A 13,754-nucleotide genomic window follows, 5' to 3' on the forward strand; every position below is an offset into this window, starting at 1 on the left:
TCCCCTGGGCGGTCCCGCACCTGCCTGGGGTCTCAGCTGCCTCCCAGTTCTGCCTGCAGCACGGACGTGCTCTGTGGTCTTGGGCAGGAGCTGACTGTCTCGGGGCCTGGCCCTCGAAGGTGGACCCTCTCACAGTTTCCTGGCACAGATGAGCTGGTGGGAGCCTCAGAGGAGGCGTCAGTGCAGACTGGAGCCTGGGAACTCTTGGGTGCTGGGGTCGCCACGTATCCGTGGCCTGAGAGGTGTGACCTCGGTCTCCCAGGACTGGGGCCTGGCATGGGGGATTGTGAGTGGTGGCCCGTGGTCAGGGAGACTTCCTGGTGGCTGGGGCAGGACGTGGTGCGCCCCATCCTTTCTGACTCCCACTGAGTGGATGTCATGGGAGGAGCCTTGAGTCAGGAGTGCAGCTTCCCTGCAAGCCTCAGTCTCCCCATCTGTTGGGGAGGGGCCGGCTTCAGCTGCTTGTCGCTGCGCTTTTTCAGCTGCTGTGGGAGCCTCTGCAGCGGCCCTGGGGAACCCTCAGCCGTGGCAAAGCACCAGTGCTCTCTACCTGGTGGCTGGTGGGGTCGAGACCCCCACGGGTCCCAGCAGGGCCAGAGCAGGTTCAGAGCTGGAGCCCCTGCCGTGTGCACATGGGCCCTAGGGAGCTTGTGCTGGGCAGGCCTCTGGCGTTCCGTGGCCTTCTGTCTGTGCCTTTGAGGGTCTCAGGTCTCCTGGAACGTGAGCTGGGTGTGGGGCATGGAAGGGAGGGTGGGTTGGGGGGCACGGATGGAGCACCGTCTCTGCAGTCACAGCTCTGTTCCTGGCAGCTGTTTGGCCTCGGGCTAGGGCACTGCCTTCTCTGAGCCTTTGGTGGATATGGGCTGCCTGGGGGCCACGTGAGGACTGGAAGGGCCCACCAGTGTGCCTGGGGCAGGGATGAGGGTAGGGGAGCACAGAGGTGCTCTCTTGCCCTCTGCTGATGGCGAGACCCCTGCTGCCTCCCTCTGTACCCCCTGCTCCCGTCGGCTACTCAGGGCCCCCATGGAGGGACAGGGGTTCCCCCAGGTGAGGCCATGGGTCACCTGCACACAGCAGTGAGTGGGGAGTGAGGCCTGTGCTCTGCCTGGCCCCGAGGCCTCTCTTGGCGTCAGGCCACTGGGATCGAGTATGTTGGTGGAAATGCCTGTGCCTTCCAAGGACCGGGAGGCGGCGGCCGGCAGCAGGGGGACCCTGGAGCCCCCCGGAGACTTCTGCAGGGGGGTCTCACCTGGGTATTGAGGAGTAGGCGTCCCTCGGCGGATGGGCAGGGTGTGCCCTGTTGAAGGAACAGCACAGGCAATGATCTGCGAGCTTGAAGATGTGTGGTGGGGCAGGGTGGGTGATGGAGGGAGAGGGGCTCCATCAGGGCCTGGGCTGGCGGTGACTCTCCATGTGCTGCGACGTGGCCTCGTTCCTCCGGCACTGGGCGCCTCGGGTGGTTCTGAGCAGAAGCCCCAGGGCCTCTGCTGTGTTAGGAGCATGACACCATGGAGGGCGGTCTGGACCGGGTCCTGGAGCTGAGACTGTGGGTCCCCCTGGGACCTCAGCCCCCTGCTCGCGTCCCAAGGCCAGACCCACGGCAGTGTGGCCTCTTTACCACCAGGGGGAGGCAGAGAGCCACTTAGCGGTGAGGGGCAGCCGGGAACCCGGAATAGCTCCGTTCTCCAGGTAGGGAAAATGAGGCTGGGAGAGGGCTATGGCCTCACGTCACACAGCAAGCGAGGTGGGGCTGGGGCGTGTGGCTGCGTAACATTTTTGAGACCGGAACAGGAAGGGAGTGTTGTCCAGCAAGTCAGGGGCGTGGGCACCTGGGGCTCGGTCCTGCTGTGGACTCACACCCTGGGGTGTCCCACCTCAGGGCCAGGAAGCTTCTGCCCGCACCATCAGCCCCTTGCATCTGGGAACCTCAGAAGCAGCCTTGGGGTACCAGGTAGGCTCCAGGCTGGGTACACAGTTGGTGCTCAGCAATCAGAGCCCCAGCAACAAGTGGTCAGGTCCCCCAGGCACTAAGCCAGCGCTGTGGGATGTCCTTGCTGTCCCCCAGGGGCCCAGCACCTGCAGACCCCGGTGACATCATGGTGAGACAGGCAGGAATGCAGCCCTGGGGCCATGGGCGTTGGCCAGGCCCTGTGATGTCCGTGCTGCAGGAGGCTGTGAGGATGGGCGTGGGACCCTGGAGCAGCCACTCAGGCACAGGTGGGGCTGGCTGTGCCGCCACCCGGTTCCTGCAGAGGCTGCCCCAACCCCAATGTGGAAAGGTTTCAGCCCGGGCCCCACCTACCCTAGACGACGCCCTACAACTTTCAGGGAGGGCAGAGGCACACAGCTCACCAGTGGCCTGGCTGGACGTCACCCACACCTGCCAGAGGCTCCGGGACATCGTCTCGTGCATGTACACGTGGCAAGCGCTCCGTGCACATCAGTGGCTTTCTCTCTGCAGACGTGGCCAGGAACAGCCAGTCTTCCTGAATAGATATGGGGGTGGGTGGGGCCGCAGAAAAGAGGAGGAACTGTTCCCTGACCCGCACTCCCAGCAGCCCCTGTATCTGTGCTGGTCTCAATACTGCAGCCTCAGGTCTGGGGAGCAAGGGCTTGAGGAGTGTTCTGGGCTCAGGGACCAGTGTGGTCCTTCTGGTGAGCTCTAGGGTGGGGAGCTGACACTGGCCCCGTGTGGCTGCAGCAGGAGGGACAGGAGGGAGGCAAGGCTGGGCCAAGCAGGGTCTCCACTGGGATGCTTGGAATTCGGACTTGGACTTGAGTGGCCCCTCCAGGCCGGGCACAGGGGGCCAGCCCAGCCATTACAGGGCACTGGTCTGTGGGAGGATGGGGGCAGCTGTTCACCCTTTGGGAAAACGGGGACAGGCTTGGGCTGCTTCCAGGAGTTCCTCCAGCGTCACCCCCTGTCATCCTCGCCCCCTCCGCTCCGGCTTCCCGGCCTTGGCCACGGCCGTTTGCATTTGCTGGTCCTGCTGCTGGGACCCCTGCGCTCCACACGGCAGGCATCCTGCTATCTCTGCTTAACTGTGCCCTCTTCAGAGAGGCTCCCTGCCCCTACCCTGATTTATTTATTTCTTTTTAGAGGCAGGGTCTCACTTTGTTGCCCAGACCGGAGTGCAGTGGTACGATTTTGGCTCCCTGCAGCCTTGATCTCCTGGGCTCAAGTGATCCTCCCACTTCAGCCTCCCAAGTAGCTGGGACCCCCAGCCCACACCACAATGCCCAGCTTTTTTTTTTTTTTTTTTTTTTTCTTTTTTCTTTTTTTGAGACGGAGTCTCGCTCTGTCGCCCAGGCTGGAGTGCAGTGGCGCAATCTCAGCTCACTGCAAGCTCTGCCTCCCAGGTTCACGCATTCTCCTGCCTCAGCCTCCCGAGTAGCTGGGACTACAGGTGCCCACTGCCACACCCGGCTAATTTTTTTTTCTATTTCTACTAGAGACGGGGTTTCACCATGTTAGCCAGGATGGTCTCGATCTCCCGACCTTGTGATCCGCTCACCTCGACCTCCCAAAGTGCTGGGATTACAGCTGTGAGCCACCGCGCCCGGCCACGCCTAGCTAATTAAAATTTTTTTTTTGTAGAAACAGGGTTTTGCCATGTTGCCCAGGCTGGTGTTGAACTCCTGGCCTCAAGCAATCCTCCTGCCTTGGCGTCCCAAAGTGCTGGGATGACAGGCTTGAGCACACGGCCACCCTGGTTTATTTCCAACACTCGGAACTCACCTGTGTTTAGACGCTTGTTTGGGCTTCCTCTCTGTGATGGATCCTCCGGAGGTCCAGGCTCCTCCATCTTTCTGCCACACTGTTCTCAGCGCCTAGAACAGTACCTGGCACACAGCAGGAACCTGCTGAGGATTTGTTGAATGAATGAATGACACCAGGGCTCAAGGCCACTCCAGGACTCAGTCTTCTCACCTGTCAAGGGGGCTAGCACCCGGCCCAGAGTTGGTAGCTGGTCACTGGTCCAGGGAGACAGACCTGCCTGAACCTGACTGGTTTTGTACTTGTGGGACCCCAGGGGCTGCCCCTGCCCTGCCCGGGGTGGAAGGATTAAATTAGGTCTTGTGAGTGGTGGAGCCACTGCCAGCGGGCACACACCAGGCACCTCCTGCCCTACCCGGACTGGCTGAGCAGGGGAGGGACAGGGAGGGACTCGGGAAGAGGGCACAACGTCTCTTGGGGGATTTTCTTGGCATCTCAGAACAGGGGGCCGCCCTGTTCCTGGGGCCCAGAGAGGGAGCCCAGCCCTGGCCCCGAGTGATGAGGACAGCCCGGCCAGGCCTAAAGACCAACCCCCACCCCGACCTGTGTAGGCTGTGGGGTCCCGGCCCGGGCCTGGGAAAATGTCATAGCTGGGTTGCCCAGCAGGGAGTGGGGGACTGACACGCAGAGCAGACCCCAGTCACTTCCATGGCGGGGGCCCCCTCACCCCTGCGGGCCCGTCTGCCCTGCCCAGGCCTCCTCCTCCAGCCCCGCCCCTGATGCACAGGAACTGGCTTGGCTCTTCCCACAGACAGCACCTCAGCTACCCCCAGACCCCTTTTCAGAGTAGGGCGTTGAGGCCAGAGAGGGGAGGGGCCTTCCCAGGGCGGGCCCGGCTTGGGCTGGGGACAGGGGGGCTACTCCTGGCTGGGGCAAGAGTTGGAGGGGTCTCCGATGGGGGCATGGTCACGCCCTGTACCATGAAGCCCCTCACAGAAACTAGGGAGTCGTGGGCAACACTCTGTTCCTGTGACGGGGGAAACTGAGTCACAGAGTGCCCAGGGCCCCACGGCAGGAGTAGGCAGGGGTTAGTTTTTGTGCCTCGGCCTTTATCTGGGAGGAGGCAGGGAGCAGAGCTCAGACTCCCGCAGTGAGGGCCCCCCATGTGACTCTGCTGCACGGCCCCAGTTGGGGGCTCCCTAGGGGAGGGCCTCTGGGAAGCCCACAGTTACCCCCAAGGTAGCAATGTCTGTGGCCTGCACCTCCGCAGCCTGGCCTCCTTCCAACCTCGGGCGGCCACTGTGAGGGTGTCCGGGAAGCAGGAGCTTTTCCTGGGTCTCCTCTTGGCTTCTTCCTGCCCCTCCACGTCCCTCCAGGGCCTCGTGGGGACCCCAGGGCCAGACATGCCCTGCTTCTTGGGTGAATCACGGAGAAGGGGCCTCCTCTGGAGCCCAAGACGCAGCGGGGTGAGGGGGCCTCATCTGGAGCCCAAGATGCAGGGGGCTGAAGAGGCCTCCTCTGGGGCCCAGAATGCAGGGGGCTGACGGCTGCCATGCAGGCTTGCTCACCAGCGGCCATTCCCTGTCAGACTCACTCTCACCTTTGTGGGGCCCGGGTGAGAGCTGAACCCGAAGCTCCCCCAACTTCTCCCTGGATGCCCTGTTTAGCTTTGGGAGGGAGGAGCCTCCCACCTCCACGCCAGGGCTGGGAAGGCCTCAGGAGGACTCAAAGGGAGTTTCAGGGGTGTGTGCTCAGGGAATTCTGGGGTCCTGGGTGCTGGGGCATCAGGTGGGAGGTGGACGTGAGCTCTGGGTGGCCTCCTTGGCCCTGCATACCCCGCCAGGAGGGGCACAGCCAGATCATGCATCCAGGTCCCGCTCCTGTCTGCAGACCTCATGCTGGGGGAGCCTCCCTCACCCTGAAGCTGCTTTGGCTCCTACTGGTCTGGAGCTGGGACTCCCAGGGCCCTGCTCCCTGGGGACCCTCCCGGCAGAGGCCTTTGACCAGCTGGCTGTGACAGGTCCTGACACCCCATCTGTCTGTGGGTCCACCTAGGTGTTGCCCCCGGGCCGGCCTGCCCTGACGATCACAGCCCTGCCGTCTCAGGTCACAGTTTTGGATTCTGCGCTAACAAGGTCTCCCAGGTGGGCCGGAAACACTGATGAAGACGGATAGAAAAAACAGCAGCCCACTGGATTATTAATAAAGATAATCACACACACACCTTCGTCGGCAGCCGGCCTGACGCTTTACAAAGCACGTTAGGATGTAATCCAATTGAAACTGCAATATCGAGAACATCTTATCTTATCACAAATTGAAATTATATCATATTCCTCTTTTCTTAAATTAAAAAGCTAAAACCTTTTCGTTTGCTCTCACACAGTTGTGTAAAACTTAATCAGGGGTTTTAACAACATTATATTTCCATATGGGCCATTTCTAGTCTCAACTTACGGGGGAGAACTTTCCGGAAAAGGGGCAATTGGCTTTGTGAGCAGGAGCAGCAGGCCCGGGGCCAGTGCCGGACAAGATGGACTTGGCCTCGTCTGCACACAGGCAGTGGCTGGGATCAGGGTCCGAGGATATACCAGGGACGGTGGAGGGATTTCAGCGGATGCATGTTCCCATTTTAAGAATTGCCACCTTAGGCTGGGCACAGTGGCTCACACCTGTAATCCCAGCACTTTGGGAGGCTGAGGCAGGTGGATCACGAGGTCAGGAGATCGAGACCATCCTGGCCAACACGGTGAAACTCTGTCTCTAGTAAAAATACAAAAAATTAGCCGGTCATGGTGGCGGGCGCCTGTAGTCCCAGCTACTCAGGAGGTTGAGGCAGGAGAATGGCATGAACCCGGGAGGCAGAGCTTGCAGTGAGCCGAGATGGCGCCACTGCACTCCAGCCTGGGCGACAGAGCGAGACTCCGTCTCAAAAAAAAAAAAAAAAAAGAATTGCCACACAGTCTCGCTCTGTCACCCAGGCTGGAGTACAGTGGCACCATCTCGGCTCACTGCAACCTCTGCCTCCCGAGTTCAAATGATTCTCCTGCCTCAGCCTCCAAGTAGCAGGGTTAGAGGTATGTGCCACCGCAGCTGGCTAATTTTTGTAGTTTTAGTAGAGACAGAGTTTCACCATGTTGGCCAGGCTGGTCTCGAACTCCTGACCTCAGGTGATCTGCCAGCCTCAGCCTCCCAAAATGCTGGGATGACAGGCATGAGCCACTGTGCCCGGGCGCCTTAAATATTTAAGAGGCAGGAGGATGCAGTCACACAAGTCACAGCAAGTTGAAAGCCGAGGAGAGCAGAGGAGGCAGGCCCGGGGACACAGTCCCAGGAAACCACCCTCGGGGCTGGGGGCACTGAGGCTGGGTCTGAGGCTAAGTGGCCTGGAGGCCCAGAGGATGGGGACCCGGCCTGCAGGAGCGGGCTTGGAAGCAAAGACTTTCCGCTTCAGTTTTGCACTTCAATAAGGCCCTTTCCCTGGTAGCCGAAAGCAGCTGCTGGAGCTTTCGAGGTCCCTGAGATGAAAAGAAGCTGTCAGGCTACCAATTACAAAAATGTGGCCGGGCGCGGTGGCTCAAGCCTGTAATCCCAGTGCTTTGGGAAGCCGGGACGGGAGGATCAAGAGGTCAGGAGATCGAGACCATCCTGGCTAACACGGTGAAACCCCGTCTCTACTAAAAAATACAAAAAACTAGCCGGGCGAGGCAGTGGGCGCCTGTAGTCCCAGCTACTCGGGAGGCTGAGGCAGGAGAATGGCGTAAACCTGGGAGGCGGAGCTTGCAGTGAGCTGAGATCCGGCCACTGCACTCCAGCCTGGGCAACAGAGCGAGACTCCGTCTCAAAAAAAAAAAAAAAAAAGTATTTATTCATTTATTTATTTTTGGGACAGGGTCTTGCTCTGTTGCCCAGGCTGGAGTCCAGTGGTGTGATCATAGCTCACTGCAGCCTTGACCTCCTGGACTCAAGCAATCCTCCCACCTCAGCCTCCTGAGTGGCTGGGACTATAGGTGTGCATCACACCTGGCTAATTTTTTAACTTCTTATACAGATGGGGTCTCACTCTGTTGCCCAGGCTGGTCTTGACCTGCTGGACTCAAGCAATCTTCCTGCTTCAGCCTCCCCAAGTGCTGGGATTACAGGCATGAGCCACTGTGTCCGGCTAATTGTTGTATTTTTTTTTTTTTAATAATTGGGGTCTTGCTATGTTGCCCAAGCTGGTCTCAAACTCCTGGGCTCAAGTGATCCTCCTGCCTCAGCCTCCCAAGTAGCTGAGGCTGCAAGTGTGAGTCACCGCACCTGGCTCTTGCTTCATTCTTTTTACTTTTTTTTTTTTTTAATGCAGCTACTAGAAAATTGAAAATGACAGGTGTGGCCCACTCACTGTGGCTCGGGTTCCGTTTCTGTGGACAGGGCTGTTCTGGCACACTGCAGGGTCTCCTGAGATCCTGCTCACCATTTTTGGGGTGTCTGCTATCATGGTAGCTCCTCCCTCTGTCCCTGTCCTGTTTTCTCCCACACGATTTCCTGGGTCTGAGCGTTCCCCTCCACTGGCCCCCGACTCCAGGACTCTCCTGTCTCCCCAACCTCCCCTCCCCACCCAAGTGAGTTCGGTGTTTTGGCGGCCCCTGCAGAAGCCCTCTGGGGTCTCCTGTTATACTCCAGGCTAAGTCCAGCTTCACAGCAGGACCCCGTCCCCCCAGGACCCCATCCCCCCAGGACCCCATACCCCTGGAACTCCGTCCCCCCAGGACCCCATCCCCCCAGGCCCACACACCCCCCATGGGTTGAAACTAGTGGGTGCTGGTCGCAGGGAGATTTTATCCTGTGGACGCTGCCCACGGTCACATCACTGAAGGTCCAGGTGGGCAGCCTCGGCCTGCCATCGGCGATCTCCCGGAAATGTCTGTTCATCCTTTCATCCTTCATTCCATCCTTTTTGTTCTCGAGGCAGAGTCTCGCTCTGTCACCCAGGATGGAGCGCAGTGGCACGATCTTGGCTCACCGCAGCCTCCGCCTCCCGAGTTCAAGCGATTCTCCTGCCTCAGCCTCTGGAGTAGCTGGGATTACAGGTGTGCACCACCACGCCCGGCTAACTTTTGTATTTTTCGTAGAGATGGGGTTTCACCATGTTGGTCAGGCTGGTCTCAAGCCCCTGACCTCAGGCGATCCACCTAGCTCGGCCTCCCAAAGTGCTGGGATTACAGGCATGAGCCACCACGCCCGGCTCCTTTGTTCCGTTCCTTTAATTGAGCCTCTCCTCCATGCCAGGCCACCCGCTGGTACTGCAGCCCCACGCCAGCAAGAGACCCACCAGCTCCTGTCCTCGAGGACACTGGTGGAGGCATAAAGAGGATGGCAGTCCTGGGGGACGGGGCTCTGCAGGGACGTGGGGCCCTGGGGAGGGTGCGGAGGGGAGGGAGAGGCAGCCTGGTGGGAGGGCTGTGGCTGAGCCAGGCAGGGGCCCCGAGGCCAGGGAGGGTTGCAAGTTCTGGCCAAGCATGGACTCCGTCCGAGTGGAGAGGCTGGGAGAGGTCAGAGGGGCAGGATGGTGGGGTGGGGCCCAGAGAGCGTTAGGTGGAGAGACATGGGACCAGGGTGGTCTTCTATGCCAGCTCTGGCTGTGAGTGTGAAGGTCCAGGGGGCAGAAACCAAGGACGCATGACCCCCTCACTGACATGGAGGGTCCATCAGATGTGGCCTGCTCTATCCTCATTGGCCAGAATATAGTTACCTGGCCAGGCAAGGCTGCAAGGTATCCATTATCATTGGCCAGAATGTGGTCACATGGCCATGCTGGGAAGCAAAGGCTCTATCTTCATTGGTCAGAATGTAGTCACATGGCCAGGCTGGGCTGCAAGGGATGCTGGGGAATGTAGTTCTCTCTGGGGCTTGCCGTGGAGGCTAAAAGGGGAGGTAGGGAATAGATATTGGGGATGCATGAGCGATGTCTGGCTGCAGTGACAAAGTACCACAAATGGGGGGCTTCAAGGAACAGTTAGACTTCTAGAGGCCAGAGTCTGAGATCGAGATGTGGGCAGGAGGCCAGGTGTGGGGGCTCATGCCTGTCATTCCAGCACTTTGGGAGACCAAGGCAGGTGGATCACCTGAGGTCAGAGGTTTGAGACCAGCCTGGCCAACATGACAGAACCCTGTCTCTATGAAAAATACAAAAATTAGCCAAGCATGCTGGTGCACACCTATAATCCCAGCTATTTGGAGACTGAGCCGGGAAAATCGCTTGAACCCGGGAGGCAGAGATGGCAGTGAACCGAGATCAGGCCACCGCACTCCAGCCTGGGTGACAGAGCAAGACTCTGTATCAAAAAAAGAAAAAAAGAAAAGAAAAAAGATTAGCCAGGCATGGTGGCATGCACTTGTATTCTCAGCTACTCAGGAAGCTGAGAGGGGAGGATTGCTAGAGCCTGGGAGTTTGAGGCTGCAGTGAGTCACGATTGTGCCATTGCACTCCAGCCTGGGTGACAGAGCAAGATCCTGTCTCAAAAACAAACAAACAAAAGATGTGGGCCTTGCTCCCTCCAGAGGCTCTAGAGAAGGATCCTCCCTGCCTCTTACAGCTCCTGGTGGCTCCAGGTGTCCCTGACTCATGGCACCATCACTGCAGTCTCTGCCTCTGTCACCATCACCTGGCCTCTTTCTCTGTGTTTTTGTGCCTAAGCTTCTCTTTTCTTCTAAAGACACCAGTCATTGGATTAGAGCCCACCTTAAATCCAAGATGAACTCATCTCAAGAGCCTTAACTAATCACATCTGCAAGCACCCTACCTACAAATAAGGTCACATCCTGAGGTTCCAGGTAGACATGAAGTTTTGGGGGACATATTCAACCTACTACATATGGGATAATAATCCTCTTTGTTTAAACTTTCTCAGGTTTTCTGATATTTGTAGATGAGCGCATCCTAACGGATATGGAATTTGGTTCCAGGAGTGGGGTGTTAAAGTCACAGAACCTAAGATGAGGAATTGTCTGAGTGAAGGGCGCAGGGCACCGGGCAGTGAGGGCCCCACCATCCTGGCTGGGAATTTGGCTGTCACTGTGATGGACTCATGTACAATTACATACAGCTGTTACCTATGGTACTTTGGGTCCCAGACTTCATATTCATCAAGGCTGAGGAAGCAGCAAAAACATATTCAGCATACTGATATCATTGTGATATCATTGACTACTTCCTGTGGCTTTCAGTAAGATATTATTATTATAATTGAGACAGAGTCTTGCTCTGTCACCCAGACCAGAGTGCAGTGGTGTGATCTCGGCTCACTGCAACCTCTGCCTCCTGGGTTCAAGTGATTCTCCTGCCTCAGTCTCCCAAGTAGGTGGGATTTACAGGTGTGGCACCACCATGCCATGCTAACATTTTGTATTTTTAGTAAAGATGGGGTCGTGCCATATTGATCAGGCTGGTCTCGAACCCCTGACCTCAAGTGATCTGCCTGCCTTGGCCTCCCAAAGTGCTGAGATTAAAAGCATGAGCCACTGTGCCTGGCCAGTAAGGTCTTATAAGAGATAGTTGCCGGATGCGGTGGCTCATGCCTGTAATCCCAGCACTTTGGGAGGCCGAGGCAGGTAGATCACGAGGAGAGAAGTTTGAGAGCAGCCTGACCAACATGGTGAAACCCTGTCTCTAGGCCGGGCATGGTGGCTCACGACTGTAATCCCAGCACTTTGGGAGGCTGAGGCGGGCAGATCTCGAGGTCAGGAGATCGAGACCATCCTGGCTAACATGGTGAAGCCCCGTCTCTACTAAAAATACAAAATTAGCTGGGCAGGGCGGCGGGTGCCTGTAATACCAGCTACTCAGGAGACTGAGGCAGGAGAATCGCTTGAACCCAGGAGGCGGAGGTTGCAGTAAGCCAAGATCATGCCACTACACTCCAGCCTGGGCGACAGAGTGAGACTTCATCTCAGAAAAAAAAAAAAAGAGAGAGAGAGAGTTGAGTTTGGGTTGAAAGTATCCAATCTGAAAGCTCAAGGCAGGAATTAGGGATTTGCTAAGGGAACCCTTCTTTCTGGCTTCAGGGAACCCTTCTTTCTGAAGCCAGACACCTGACTGAATAAGGGTTCCATGAGGCAGTGATTTGCTGTGGTGAGAAAGGCAGTTCGTGTGGTCCAAGCTACAGCTGGTACTAGCAGAGGAAAGAAAATCAAGGCTTAGCAGAAGAAAGTCTCGGGATTATAGGTCCCCTGGAAACCTCTTGTTGAGAAAATAGTATGATTATGTGGAAGACACGGCCCCCAACTTTGCTGGATGCCATCTGGTATTTGGGGTGCCATGGTGGTACTCGGGACTCACGGTGCCACAGCAGCCAGTTTGGGACCATGAGGGATGGTAAGGCCGCCAAGCAGAGATGAGCTGGGCAGAACCAGGGAAGGCTCCTGGGTCTTTGCTGACCTCCTGTTGGTGTCACTGAGCCCTGAATTAGCAAATCTAGGACCTTCTTACATGTAGATTTCTTGTTGGGAAGGATAATAAATCCAGCGTTGTGTAAGCCTCTTTGACTTGAATTTCCTGAGAGCCAAGTCAACACCCTAGTGGTTTCCATTGACATCCTTCAACTTCCCACACCATCTACGCTGGGGCCTGGGGGTTGTCCAGTCCAGTCCCGTCCACTCCCTTGAAGCCAGCGGCGACGCTGAGGCCCAGGAAGCAGAGTTGCCGTCCCATCCCTGACCAGGGCAGAGCCACTGGCCCAGCTTCCTGCGTCCTCCTGCACTGCGGCCCTCCCCGGGTCTGCAGGGGGTCTGGGGCCACTTCCCTGTTGTGGGACCTTTGCAGGACCCTGTTTTCCACGGAAATGAGGACAACAGTGACAATGATATGCCTCCCCAGGCGTATCCCCTTCTTCTGACCTTGGTTCTGCCAGCCCCCAGGAGGGTGGGCGGGATGGGGCTGGGGAAGGTGGGCTTGACGGCTTCTCCACGTGCTGCTCCTGCCCCCTCTTCCCCCTCACTCCCACCTCAATATGTCTCTCCGTCCCTCTCTCTCTCTGTATCTCCCTCCGTCTCCCTCTCTCCCTCCCTCTCTCTCTCTTTCTGTCCCTCCCTGTCTCTCCCTCCCTTTCTGTCTCTCCATCTCTGTCTCTCCCTCTCTCTCTGTCTCTCTTTCCCTCCCTCTCTCTGTCTCTCCACCCCTCTCTCTCTCTCCCTCTGTCTCTCCCTCCCTCTCTGTCTCTCCCTCCATCTCTCTGTCTCTGTCTCTCCCTCCCTCTCTCTGTCTCCCTCTCCCTCTCTCTCTCTCTCTCCCTCTTCCTCTCTCTCTGTCTCTCTCTCCCTCTTCCTCTCTCTCTGTCTCTCTCTCCCTCCCTCTCTGTCTCTGTCTCTCCCTCCCTTTCTGTTTCTCCATCTGTCTCTCCCTCTCTCTATGTCTCTCTCTCCTTCCCACGCTCTGTCTCTCCATCCCTCTCTCTCTCCCTCTCTCTCTTTCTCTTTCTTCCTCTCCCTCTCTCTCTCTCTCCCTCCCTCTGTCTCTCCCTCCATCTTTCTGTCTCTATGTCTCCCTCCATCTCTCTGTTTCTGTCTCTCCCTCCCTCTCTGTGTCTCCCCCTCCCTCTCTCTCTCTCTCTCCCCCTCTCTCTCTCTCTCCCCGTCTCTCCCTCCCTCTGTCTCTCCCTCCCTCTGTCTCTCCCTCCCTCTGTCTCTCCCTCCCTCTCTCTGTCTCTCCCTCCCTCTCTCTCCCCCTCCCTCTCTGTCTCTCCCTCCATCTTTCTGTCTCTGTCTCTCCCTCCATCTCTCTGTCTCTGTCTCTGTCTCCCTCTCTGTCTCCCCCTCCCTCTCTCTCTCTCTCTGTCTCCCTCTCTCTCTCTGTCTCTCTCTCCCTCTCTCTCTGTCTCTGTCTCCCTCTCTGTGTCTCCCCCTCCCTCTCTCTCTCTCTCTCTCTCTCTCCCTCTCTCTCTCTCTGTCTCTCTCTCCCTCTCTCTCTGTCTCTGTCTGTTTCTCTCTCTCCCCCTCTCTCTGTTCCTCTCCCCTCTACCCACCCTTCTCTCTCCCTCCCTGTTACTCCCACAATTTC

The sequence above is a fragment of the Macaca nemestrina genome, chromosome 4 (assembly GCF_043159975.1).
Source record: "Macaca nemestrina isolate mMacNem1 chromosome 4, mMacNem.hap1, whole genome shotgun sequence".
NCBI lineage: Eukaryota > Metazoa > Chordata > Mammalia > Primates > Cercopithecidae > Macaca > Macaca nemestrina.